We start from the raw sequence: 12,184 nt of genomic DNA, 5'->3' as shown, positions 1-12,184 counted from the left end.
CCGAACTGAACCTGTCACCTGCCCTTGGCTGTGTCATAGCACACGGTGACTCTCACGGTAGCCTTGGATGAGCCCCAGCCAGTCCATGCTTGATTCTGTCTGAACTCCAGAAGCAGAGCCAGGAGGGCCACATTCATTATTGACACAGCAAAATTAATTTCTGCCAGCTCCTCCCTCCCCCTCCACGCCCGGCCCCCGCCCCTCGCCTCTCCTATGAGCGCTGACGCGCGGCTGCTGACTGGCGCTCCTGAAATGCCAACTTGCATTTCTCATCATTAATTTCTTTCTAAATGTCATTAGTAATTGTTCCTGCTCGACCAGAGAGTGCAATCCAGGCTTCCGCAGAGAGCACGGGGTTCTCGTCTCTCTGCCGGAGGGGGCTGAGCACCCCCAGCCACCCAGACCCTGGCATCCTGGCAGGGGGCAGCCAGCCCACTCCCGGGGAGCTGAGCAGACAGACCGCAGTATCAAGAGACAAAGCAAGCATTGTTTTTAACATGCGTGGGCCTCTGCAACAGGATAAAACCTGCCCATGATCTCAGAGTGGTGGCTCAGCACACAGGTTCTATAGCCGCTATTGCTTCGGTTCAAATCCCATCTCTGCCACGGCTTAGCGTGCCTCAGTCTCCCCTTCCGCAAAATGGGGAGAACAACAACATTGGTTTCAAAAGATTGTCCTGAGGATAAAACAGGATAATTAATGCAAAGGGCTCCCCATAGCGCCTGGGGTTGTTGCTGTTACAATTACTCCCCATGTCAACCCCCCGGCCCAGGCTCTACTCTGGCACTTCCTAGCTATGTGACATGATAGCACCTAGCACGTTTCCTATCTGAAAGGGGGACGGTGACATCCCATCAGTTCTATGCCTAAGCCCCCACCCCACCCCCATTAGCCCCTCCTGGGCTCAGCTACTGCATTCAGTGCTTCACAAACAACACATTGCACCCCTACCTGTACCCACCCCCCCAGGGGCAGTGGCAGCAGCCATTGTCCAGGTGGGGATGGTGAGTTTCAGGGGGAGGTCACATGCCCAAGGTCACAGGGACCTTGAAGGAGCAACTGAGATTTACACCCCCGGCCCTCAAGGCTCTGTGTCTTTCCTGCCCCTTTGTCTACGTCAATGAGCAGGGCAGGGCTTTGTCAGGTGCCAACTGCTGGGAGCCTTGGACCAACACAGCACCCACTGTTCTTAGGATTATCATTGTTTCTAAGAAACTGAAGGCATTTGGTCCCGGCTGGGACAGCGCCGGCGAGGGGCTGGGCTCACAGCACACAGTGGCCGCCGGCTTCAGGCTCCTGGCAGCTCCCCCATGCCCATCTGTCGCCATGGCATGGTGCCCCTCTAAAGTTGGTTGCCCCCCCCCCCGCCCTAGGGCATGAATGACAGGCTCTGATGGGCAGACGGACAGCCCGAGGCCGATTCTAAGTGCCATCTCTGCCCGGAGCGGGGCCTTGGGGGGAGCTCCTCCCCCTGGTCCCCACCTGGACCTCCACACACTTCCTGCATGAGGGCATCTGAGCACAGCAAGGCGCAAGCTCCTCCCAGGCCTGACCCCCCCCCACCTCCCACCCACGGTGACCACAGCAGCCACCGCTCACCCAGAGCAAGACACCCATGAGCCTCAGGAGCCTTGTGACCTCCGAGTCACCTTCTGGAACTCCTGTCCTCCTAGGAGGTGAGGCTCTGCCTGCAGCCAGCAGCCCCTTGGCTCCTAAGGGCTCGAAAGTTGCTTGCAAGCCCACGCCCCAGCCTTGGGGCCAAGCACTCGGACGCTGGTGTCAGGCTGCCTGTGCTCACAGCCCTGCACCTCCAGCAGCTGTGAGCCTCAGTTTACCCATCTGTGCCACGGAGATCCTAAGATGCCACCCTCGCGGGGTCACCGTGAGGTCTCAGAAGATCGCACGTGCGAAGAGACAGAGTCAGGCTCCAGGCTAGCACCCGGGAAATGCTGCCTCGTTTTTCCTACACTGGGGCGAGAGGCTCAGGTCGGCATTCAGGCCTCGGAAGGAAAGGAGCAGAGTCAGTTTTCTCCAGACGCAGACCCTAAACCCCCGCACACGGCCCCCTCAGGAGGCTCGGCCACCCCAAGCGGTGGCAGGGGTGAGAGAGGGTAATGATGACGGTGGTGGCAGGGCACTTCACCGTGGGAGGGCAAGGCCTTGCCCCACTCAAAAGTGTATCAACTAAGAGACGGATGAACAGGCCTAAACACAGAGGAAGGGGCCGAGCCCAGGCTTCCTTCGATGTCACGGGGCGGGGGCGGCGGCTGTGGGTTCTGCTGTAGAGCCGTCCTGTGATGTGCGACTTAGCACATGTCATGACTGAGGTGATGCCCTATGATGCTGCACCATCATACGTTATAGCTCGTACACATTACACTAAATTATCCCAAAACTCAGAATCAATACTCCTTCTGCTTGTCCTCATCGGCTTCTCTCTCCGTAGCCCCTTGAGGGACGGAGACCTCTGCATGGCCATCAGCTACACACCCTTGGCGTGTAAAGAGCTCCGCAAACCCGGTGGGCTTCAGTGAGCACATCCACGCATGACGGGCAGAAGGAATGAGCCCTGAAGGAGTGAACTGAAGCCCAGGGGCATCAGAGCACGGTCACCACGGTGACAACGACAGTGGCTGATGCTCCGCAAACCTGGACTCAGACCAGACCCGTTGTTGAAGGCTTTTCAGGCACCACGGCCTCTGATCCCCACAACGCCCACAAAAAAGGACCATCCTTATCCCCCATCTGCTGAGGTGCAGAGAGGGTCAGTGGCTTGCTCAAGGTCACAGAGCCACTCAGGGGTGGGGCTGGGATTGGCAGCCCAGCTGTGCATCCAACAGTTTGGCAGCCATGGCACTGCCACACAAAGAATAGAAACTGGGCTGGGCTGTGCTGGGCTCTGGTTTCCCGCTCAGGTGGGGAAGGCAGGACACTCAAAGGGATTGTACCCTGAAATGTGCAATAATTACCTACAGGAAGCTTTATATTCAAAGTGCTCTCCACACATAAACTTTCCACCCTTACAAAACCCAAGGTAGTAGGTTCTACCCCATTGTACAGACAAAGAAACTGAGGCCAGAGAAGTGCAAGCATCTGCAATAGAAAACAATGGAGGGGGCAACCTGGGAAGGACCCCAATATCAGCAACAGGTTCCTACTGCCTGGAACCCCTGCCGTGTGTCACCCGCCACCTCCCCTCGCTTCCCCAGGCCAAGCCTAGCCAGGTTGTGCTCTCCCTGCAGCAGTGGGTGGTACAGACCAGGCTGTCTTTAAAGCAGGAAGGAGGAAGATGCTGCTACGCACAGAAAGCTCAGCCAAAGAGTCAAATGCTAAGTATGTGCCTAGAGCACTTTCAATTTTTAATTATTATTAGTTATAATTATCTGGCTGGATCTGACAGCAGCAGCGCAAAGAGGTAAGGAAACTGGCTCCTTGGTTACCCATCTTATAAGGACCAGGAATTTAAAAAATGGGCTCCTAGAATCTGCAGTTGCAACCCTCCTTCTTGCACTCCTCTCCTTGTTGGTGTTCTCTTTCCTTTATTTCCTGCTTTCTAGGAGCTAAAAACAAATATGGTAAAACATGGTGGATGGATGGATGGATGGATGGATGGATGGATGGATGGATGGACGGATGGATAGATGGATGGATGGATGGGTGGGTAGATGGCAGAAAGAAGCTTCCCCCTCTAAAACTTCACATTAGAGTGGGAAGTCAGGTGTAGACATAGTTGCTACAATCCGTATAGGCAAAGAGATCAAGGGGTTAAACACAGGCTGGAGAAGCCCAAGGAGGGAGAATCAGGGAGGGCTTCTCAGAGAAGGGACCACTTGAGCTGGAAGAAGGGAAGGGCGATCAAGCAGAAGGCTTGGTGGGGGCAACGTGCATCCCAGAAGGTGAGATAAGAACTGTCCAGAAGAATGAAGCAACAGGGTGCTCATCCTTCTCCAGCCTAACTTCTCTTTTCTCTGCTCCTTGGACTTCCCAAAGCCGTCCATGCCTCTGAGCCTTTGCACGGGCTGTTCCCTTTCCTGGATGCTCCCCCAGCTCTTCCCCACATGACTCCTTCTCAAACTTCAGGACCCAGTTGAAATGCCAGCCTTCCTTAACCACCAGGTTTTTCACCCCCAGCATCCCCTCCCCTTGCCCTGACACACACACATACACACACACACACACACACACATTCGTGCACACACACATACACACACACTTCACATTTTGTCCCAATGCTGTGTTTTACTGTCTTCAAAATTCCTCCATCTGAAACGACCTCATTCACGTATTTACTGACTTATAATTGGTGTCTCCCTCAGAATGGCAGCTCCGTGACATTGGGTACCTGTCACAGCTGCAGCCCAGGCCCCTTCGATGGCGCCTGTAATAGATACTCAGTAAACATTTATTAAAGGAAGACGGAATGAGGGGAGGGGTCAAAGCAAATGCTACAAGGGCTAAGAAGCAAGGGTCCCCCTGGAGCTCAGACCACGCCTCTGGCTCACAGACACCTCCCCCTGGCTGGGTACCAGGATTTGGCCTGGCAGGGCCCAGCTTGCCCCATCAGAAGAGCTCCACGTTGCTAGTTAGAATACCTAGCTCTGCTTTTAATCAATTGTAATCATTTAGCTGGAAGCGGCGTGATTAGGCACACAAGCAAACAGCGTGAGCTAATCCTTTAAATGCGCCCGCTCAACGCCGGGCTGGCCGCTTTACCACTGCGGGCCCGGCTCAGGAAGCGCTTCCTGCGGCCCCTTGCTTTGCCAGCAAGGGAGCCTAGATTCCAGGGCACAGGGCAGGCCCTCTGCTCGCCCCCAGCCCGGCCCCATCACAGTGGGCTGCAGGATGCCAGGCTCAGCCTTCGGGGACAGCACCCGGTTGCCATCTGAGGGACAGTGGCGGCACCAGGAAGCATGAGGGCACCTGCAGTTTCTGTCTCCACAACTGGGCCCGGTCCTTCCTCTCCCCAAGCCTGGTCTGAGCTGAACTCACCCCCTCGCTCTTTGCAAGAGGGTGTGCAGGCTTCCGGCCTCAAGCTCCAGCCTAGCGAATATGGCTATAGGCCGGGCTCCACAGAGCAGGGCCCCAGGGCGCTTCTGCCCGGGCCCACCTGCAAGCAGGTTCTTTTGCATCCCCTGTTCCTGCTATTTGTGCTACCTGCTTGGCCCAACTACTAAAATAGTTTCTGGGTCCCCTGACACGAGGCTTTTTATAGTTCAGCACCGCAGGCCTCATTTAAATCTATTAGCTCATATAAATGGCAATTCATTTAAACTTTGGAGGATTTCTGTTTTTGCCCGGGTGGCAAAGACAATTTGGCTTTGCACGTGGCTCTGCCATTTGCTGGTGACCCAGGGCCAATCACTTAACCTCTCGGAGTCTCAGTTTCCATATCTGTAAATGGGGACAGGAGTCCCCACCCACCCCAAATGCTTAGGACAGGGCCTGGCCCACACGGCATCCACCCAGGGGTTATAACTACTGTTGTAACTACTTGTCCAGTTTGGGGGAGAGCTTGTCCACCTGGTAGAGCACGGGTGGGAGGTGCACCCCTCGTGGTTCCCTCAGGGCCAATGAAGGATGAGATGCAGCAAGGCGGTTAGGAAGGCGGTACCAGCTCTGCCAGTGTCTGTGGGCACAGAGGTGTCCACAGGGACTCAGAGACAGCTGGGCTGGGCGGGCAGAGTCCGCCCCTCCCCTCAGGTCAGCGAACCCCTGGCAAGGGGTCCACAGGGCCCCAGGCCTTCATCTGCTGAGGCCCCGAGGCTGGAAATGCAAGGCCAACAGCCTTGACACTCTCAGGGTCTGCTGTTTACAGGGTTGTCTCGCATCTCCCACCAAATCTGCATACGTCCCTCCACTGAGCCTGGGGCCCAGGGAAGCAGGGTCCAGAGTAAAGACCCTGGCCCAAGGCACTAGGAAACATGTAGAAAGAGGCACTCGAGGCCCCAACCTCTGGCCCCCGCTCCATGCCCTTCCCCCTCGCTCTGTATGTAGCTCTTGCCCGTGCCCCAGTGCCCATGGCCTTGAGACTTGGGTGGGCGCCGCAGAAGGAAGGGTTTCGAAACTCGCTTTGTTCCAATTCAGGCCAGAAATCATGAAGTCACAGCAAGTGTAAGGGACTCTCAAAAGTTATCTGACCCTCAAATGACTAATGCCAATAAGATGCCAACAATCACAGCAACAGGACATGATAATAACCGGTAGCTGTTAGAATAACCAAGCTCTTCCCATGCGCCAGCCACTGTGCCAAGAGCATTACAGCACACCCATGAGATAGGAAATTTTTTTTTTTTTTTTTTTTTTTTTTTTGCTTTTTAGGGCCACACCCGAGGCATATGGAAGTTCCTGGGCTAGGGGCTGAATCGGAGCTACAGCTGCCAGCCTATGTCACAGCTCACAGCAACGCCGGATCCCCAACCCACTGAGCGAGGCCAGGAATTGAACCCACAGCCTCATGGATTCTTGTCAGATTTGTTTCCCCTGAGCCACAAAGGGAATTCGCAAGGTAGGAACTCTTAATACTCCCACTTTACAGATAAAGAAACTGAGACCCACAGCTGATAAATGATAGAATGAGGCTTCATAGGCAGAGCCGCCCTCACAAAGACTGTGCTCCCTGCCTCCGCCTCTCCGCATTTCAGACACGCACTCTGTTTGCATACCTCTACTGACAGGGACCTCACCACCTTTCATTTCATCTGTCTGTAGACAGTTTTCCCGCATCAGTGGACGTCTGTGGTGTCTGGCAGCCCATGCTCCCTTCCCTGGCTGGTCTGCACTGCTTGGCCCCACTTGGGGCCACAGCTCATCCGCCTGGGGCCACAGTTCATTAGAGCCAGGCTGGACAGCTGACCTGAGCTCCACCATCAGATGCCCACGCCAGGGACCTAGAACCTGTGGCCTGCACACTGGCCATTACCCGCAGTCACCATTTCTGGGTTAGCTGGGTGTTCCTTCCAGCTCCTTGTGTAGCGCCATCCCCACAGAAAATCCCCTCTGCTGATATACCCAGGTGTGTCTGTCTCAGGAACCGTGGTGGCATCACAGGGACTGGCCACCTTCCTCGGTGTACAGGGTCAGGCTGCAGAGAGAGAATGTGATACCAGCCAGAAAGGGGCAGAGGCGGAGTGTCAGTGCTTTGATAAAGGCCACTTGGTTCCTGGGAACAGGACTGCTGAAAACGCAGTGACACATCTCTGCTGTACGCATCCAAAGCCATGCCACGTCCTTACCGTCTAATTCCCATCTTGCTTGAGAGGAATGATCATCAGAGACCAAACTCCTCGTCCTGGGTCCCCACCCATGACCGGAAGTTTAACAGACAGCAGAGCTTAAAACACTTGAAGGCAACTGTCTCCCCCCAACCCCCACCCCGCTGCAATGCAGCCAAGTCTGCTCCTGCTGAGACAGCCTCCTGAAAGCTCCTTGAAGCCAAGCTGGATGCGCACAGCCTAGCACCCTGCCCGGGCCAAGTAGGGCACACGTGTGCTTGCGCATGCATTTGTGTACAGGTTGATACCTTGCTCAGGCATCTGTACCCGAGCTGCCAGCAACCACTGGTCTGTTTTCTCTTCTGACATGTTTGCCTTTTCCCAGAAGGTCATGTACATAGACCCCCACGGTGGGGAGCCTTTTGAGTCTGGCTTCTTTCACTTGCAATTTGCAATTCACGCACGTTGTTGCGTGTGAGCAGTGGCATTTTATTGCTGAGTAGTAAGGCACTGTCTGAATGGACATGTCTCTGGTCATTTACCAGGGAAGGGACCATGGGGGTGTGGGGGGGACAGTTTGAGGTTTTTTTTGGGGGGGGGGTCTTTTTAGGGCCGCACTCTCAGCACCTGGAGGTTCCCAGGCTAGGAGTCCAATCGGAGCTGTAGCCGCTGGCCTATGCCACAGCCACAGCAACTTGGGATCTGAGCCACATCTGTGACCTACACCACAGCTCATGGCAACGCCGGATCCCTAACCCACGGAGCGAGGCTAGGGATCGAACCCGCATCCTCATGGTTCCTAGTCGGGTTTGCTAACCACTGAGCCACGACAGGAACTCCAGAGTTTGGGGCCATTATAAATGAAGCTCTGTATCATTCATGGAGAGGTTTCTGGATGAGCGTGTTTTCAGTTCTCTGGGATAAATACCCCGCAGGAGGACTGCTAGGTCATAGGTTAACTGTATGTTTAACTTTGTAAGCAATTCACAAACTATCTTGCCACGTGGCCAACCCATTTTGCATTCCCCCGGCAGTGCAGGAAACTTCCGACAGTTCCTCCACGCCCTGGCCCATACTTGTGGTGTTGATTTTTCTGTTTTTGTTTTTAATCGTTCTCCTAGGTGTACAATGCATTGCATTGTGGAGTTCATCTTCTCTTCCCACCCAGGTTGCGCATCTCTGGTGAAGTGTTGAGATTTTTTTGCTTATTTATTTACATATTTTATTTTATTTTATTTTCTAGGGCCACACCCGCAGCATATGGAGGTTCCCAGGCTAGGGGTCTCATCAGAGCTGTAGCCACCAGCCTACACCACAGCCATAGCAACGCGGGATCCGAGCCTTGTCTGCAAACTACACCACAGCTCACAGCAATACCAGATCCTTAACCCACTGAGCGAGGCCAGGGATCGAACCTGCAACATCATGGTTCCTAGTCGGATTCATTAACCACTGAGCCACGACGGGAATTCTGCCCCCCCCCCCCCCACACCATGTCGAGTTTTGAGAGTTTTTAAAAAAATATGTTCTGGATACAAATCCTTTATCAAATATGTGATTTGCACATATTTTCTCTGAGCCTGTGACTTTTCATTCCCTTCATGGTGTCTCTCAAAGACCAAACTTCTTCAATTGGGGTTCAGGATGTAAATCAGATCAAACCTCTTTCCTGCGTGGTTTCCCATCACCATGGGGATAAAATCCAAATGCCTTTGCTATCCCATGAACCTTGCCATGACCTGGCCTGCACCTGCCAGCCCCTTTCACACACCACCCCCAACCCGCCCAGTGTGTTTCTGTTGTTCCAGCAACACACCAAACTCGCACTGGCCACAGGGCCTTTGCATTCATGGCTCCCTCCCACCCACTCTCCCTCTCACCTCCCAGGCCTCAGCTCAAAGGCCACCTCCTCAGAGAGGCCCTCCCTGACCACACTCACCAAGGCATAACCAAACCGACTCCATTATGCTCTGCCTATTACCATTTTCTTCATGTCATTGACCCCTATTGGAAAGTGTCTATCAGTCTTTCCAAAATGTAGGTCCTATGGCTGTTTCTCCATCTTGGGGTCACCAAGGTCTTGTTAGTTTCTAGATCCAGTGCCTGTGCGCACGTATTGGGCCCTCCATATACATGCCTTGAACACAGGCAGAGCAACATTGAGTTCCCTCTCGTGACTGTGCCCTGGCTTGTCCAAAGTCCTTTAAGTTAATCTTTGTCTTTGGCCAGAGCTAGATGACTCAGAATCAAATAGGACTTGCACCTCCCTCTTTTGGGCACCTATGCTCCTATTAATGCATCCGAAGAGAATACTTCCTTTGGAGGCAGACATAGCATTCTGTCACAGACCAAACTGGCCAGAGCCCAATCCCACCTCTGTCACCTCTAGATCAACAGGAGGAAGTCTGGTCCTCTAGGGAGGACAATCCTAAAACTCATATCTTCTCAAGAGCCCTCAGCCCAGAGTCATACGTACATTTGCACACAAATGTCAGCTTCCCTGAGTCTCCTCACAGGACCCACCTGACACACAGCAAGGAGAGCCAGGTAAGGTCCCAGCAAGCCCTGTCTCCTATTGCACCCCGAAGCCTGCACCAGGGAAATAACCCACTTGCCTGCCAGCCCCAGCTTTAGCATAAGGATGATGAAATTCCCAATGCCCGAAAAACCCTCCTCTCAAAAAACCAGAAAATTGCTCTTCAAGTTACTTAACGAAAGCCATTATTTGCATAGATTTGGCATTGCTACGACACTTCCACATTTAAATGGTCTGTAATTAAAATCATTAATTGCAGAAAATAGTGACTCGTTAAGGCTATAATTTAGTGAGGTTCTCAGCAATGGAGGATCTGCCTTAAAGGTTGATGGGGTGACCTAGGAAAGCACCAGAGCACAAGCCATTGTGGTGGCTGGGACGTCTGCAGCCCCAGGTGGGTGCAGCCGGAGCGAGACCCGGCTGGAAACCGCAGCTGCCTGCACCCCTGCATCACGAGGGAGGCCTCTGGCACAGCCATGCCCATGACGCTCGAAAAAGGCAGGACTGGGAAATATTTCTGGGAAAACCCTCAAAACCAACCTGGAGAGCAGGCATCCCTCTCTTTGGCATCCAGGACAATGTAGGGGGACCAGAGGGCCGAGGGACCCCAGAGTTTAAGTAAATCATAGTTTACATGAGCTGGTGCCTTTATAAGAGGCCTGCCGGGTTGGGCTATAAAAAGCTTCGGTTGTCTGGGGACCCAGGGCCTATTCTGGTAGCTGGGCCAGGCAGGTAAGGCAGGTGCAGGTGGGGGAGACAGAGCACAGACTTCATTAGGAGGAGGGGTACAGAGTGTGTGCGCCAGCAAGGCTTCCTGGACGGACACTGATCAAACCTGGTGCCAGGGCCCTTGGTCAAATGAGAGAGGGGACAGGTAGTGGTCCCCTCTTAGGCCTCAGCACAGAGGTGCACGCTCCATTTGTGGATCAACGGAGGTCAGTGGTGGGCCCTAGTGGGGGTCACTACCTTGCTGGTGATCACTGGGGAGTGGAACCCCCTCTCTGGGCCCAGGTCCATAATTCTGTCCTACCCTGGGATGGGCTATATGAGAGACACAAAGACTTAGAGGAACTCAGAGGGACTGGGTGAAAAGAAACAGGCTTTCCAGGAAACCACCTGGCCGAGGTCAAGGTCAGAGGCGAGGTCTATCTGCTCAGCTTGCCAGGCCCTGGCAGGGGGCAGCCCGTGGGAACAGGGCCCTGACTGTCGGGACCGTGAATCCCTCCTGTGCCCCCTGTGGGCCTGTTTTCATTTCCTCTGGGCGATGGCCGTCACCAGCCATGCAGACAGGATGGGTCCTGGGCTGTGCCATGGTGAGCTGGGCTACCCTGTGTCAGGTGTGGTTGTGCCCCTTCAACCCCAGAAGGAGGCCACCAATGCTCTCCTCCAGCGACATTATGACTCTGCCATGGCTGCAGCCTCATCCCCGAGGCAGGTACGGCTGCTGAGCGCAGGATCGGCGCCTGCGTGCGGGTGCGGGTGGGCGGACTGGGTGAGCAGACACTCCCTCTGGGCCAAGGTAGGACGTCAAGGGTATGGCGAATGCCAGCACCGAGGGAATTCCCTCCCTTGCCCCTTTGAAATTGAGCACGGCCTCGCAACGGGCTCCAGCCAAAACAAGGTGGGGGCGAGATGGAAGCTTTGAGAGCCTGCCTGCGATCACCACCTCCTCCCCTCCCTGCCTCGGTGACCATGCAAACAGGGACACTCCACGGGGCCAGGTCCCTGAGTACCAGGAGCAGAGTCCCTCCCCGGCGAGCTGTCTGGAGGTATAACATGAGGGACGTATACGTCTTTGTTATTTGAAGACGGACAGATCTAGAGGATGTTTGTTACTGCAGCAGAACCGAACCTGCATCCTAACAGAAAATGTTATCATTCGCCGTATGTGTGACTGTGTGTACGTGTGGTATTTCTGTGGATGCCTGTGTGAGACTTCTTTCTGGGTATGATGTTATGCTGTGTGTATGGGGTTACACTCTGAAAATGATGTCTCTGTGTGTATGTGTGTATTCTTAGGCGGCTCTGGTCCAGGCCAGGCCAGGAGGAACTGTGTGTGTGGAGCTTCCTTCTGTGCGTGTGATGTTACTGCACAATGACTGTGTTTGTTATTTGTGGGAAGGCATATGACCTCTCCAGTGTCACAAGAGTTTCTTGCAAAAACCAGTGGGTGAGAAGGTAGTTTCATCTGGACTCAGATCTTGCGTCTCAAAACCCAGTAACAGTTGGGAAGGAGCCCCGTAGGAAGCCGAAGGCAGTGATGGCAGGTGCCCAGGGAGGCGGAGCACAGCAGCTTCCCCTCCCAAGGGCCCTCTCAGCTCCTACGGGCCCTGGATGGGGCCTGAAGAAGCTGAGGGTAGTGGTCCCCCATCTGAGGGCCACATCAGCCTCAGGACCCCTGGCGAGCATCCCTTCTTCCGAGTTGGGGCCCAACCT

General features: G+C 54.4%; 1 protein-coding gene and 1 long non-coding RNA gene across 10 annotated transcripts in view; both read right to left on the bottom strand.

Moving 5' to 3' along the window:
* Nucleotides 1–12,184, bottom strand: part of ZNF423 (zinc finger protein 423) — a 370,202-nt gene that overhangs the window by 17,045 nt on the left and 340,973 nt on the right. The gene's annotated exons all lie outside the window — the stretch shown is intronic.
* On the bottom strand, nt 3,381–8,478 carry LOC146402302 (uncharacterized). Its single transcript, XR_014805940.1, has 2 exons — nt 7,973–8,478; nt 3,381–6,422 (listed from the first exon to the last, which is right to left on the bottom strand). It is a non-coding gene; the product is annotated as an uncharacterized LOC146402302 (long non-coding RNA).

Source organism: Sus scrofa, chromosome 6 (genome assembly GCF_054392235.1).
Source record: "Sus scrofa isolate SSC_HxYL_T2T_F1_AM1 chromosome 6, Sscrofa_HxYL_maternal_Yorkshire_Landrace_v2.0, whole genome shotgun sequence".
NCBI classification, from domain to species: domain Eukaryota; kingdom Metazoa; phylum Chordata; class Mammalia; order Artiodactyla; family Suidae; genus Sus; species Sus scrofa.
Note: the sequence above shows the minus strand (reverse complement) of the source record. Positions and strands in the feature narration are given on the sequence as shown.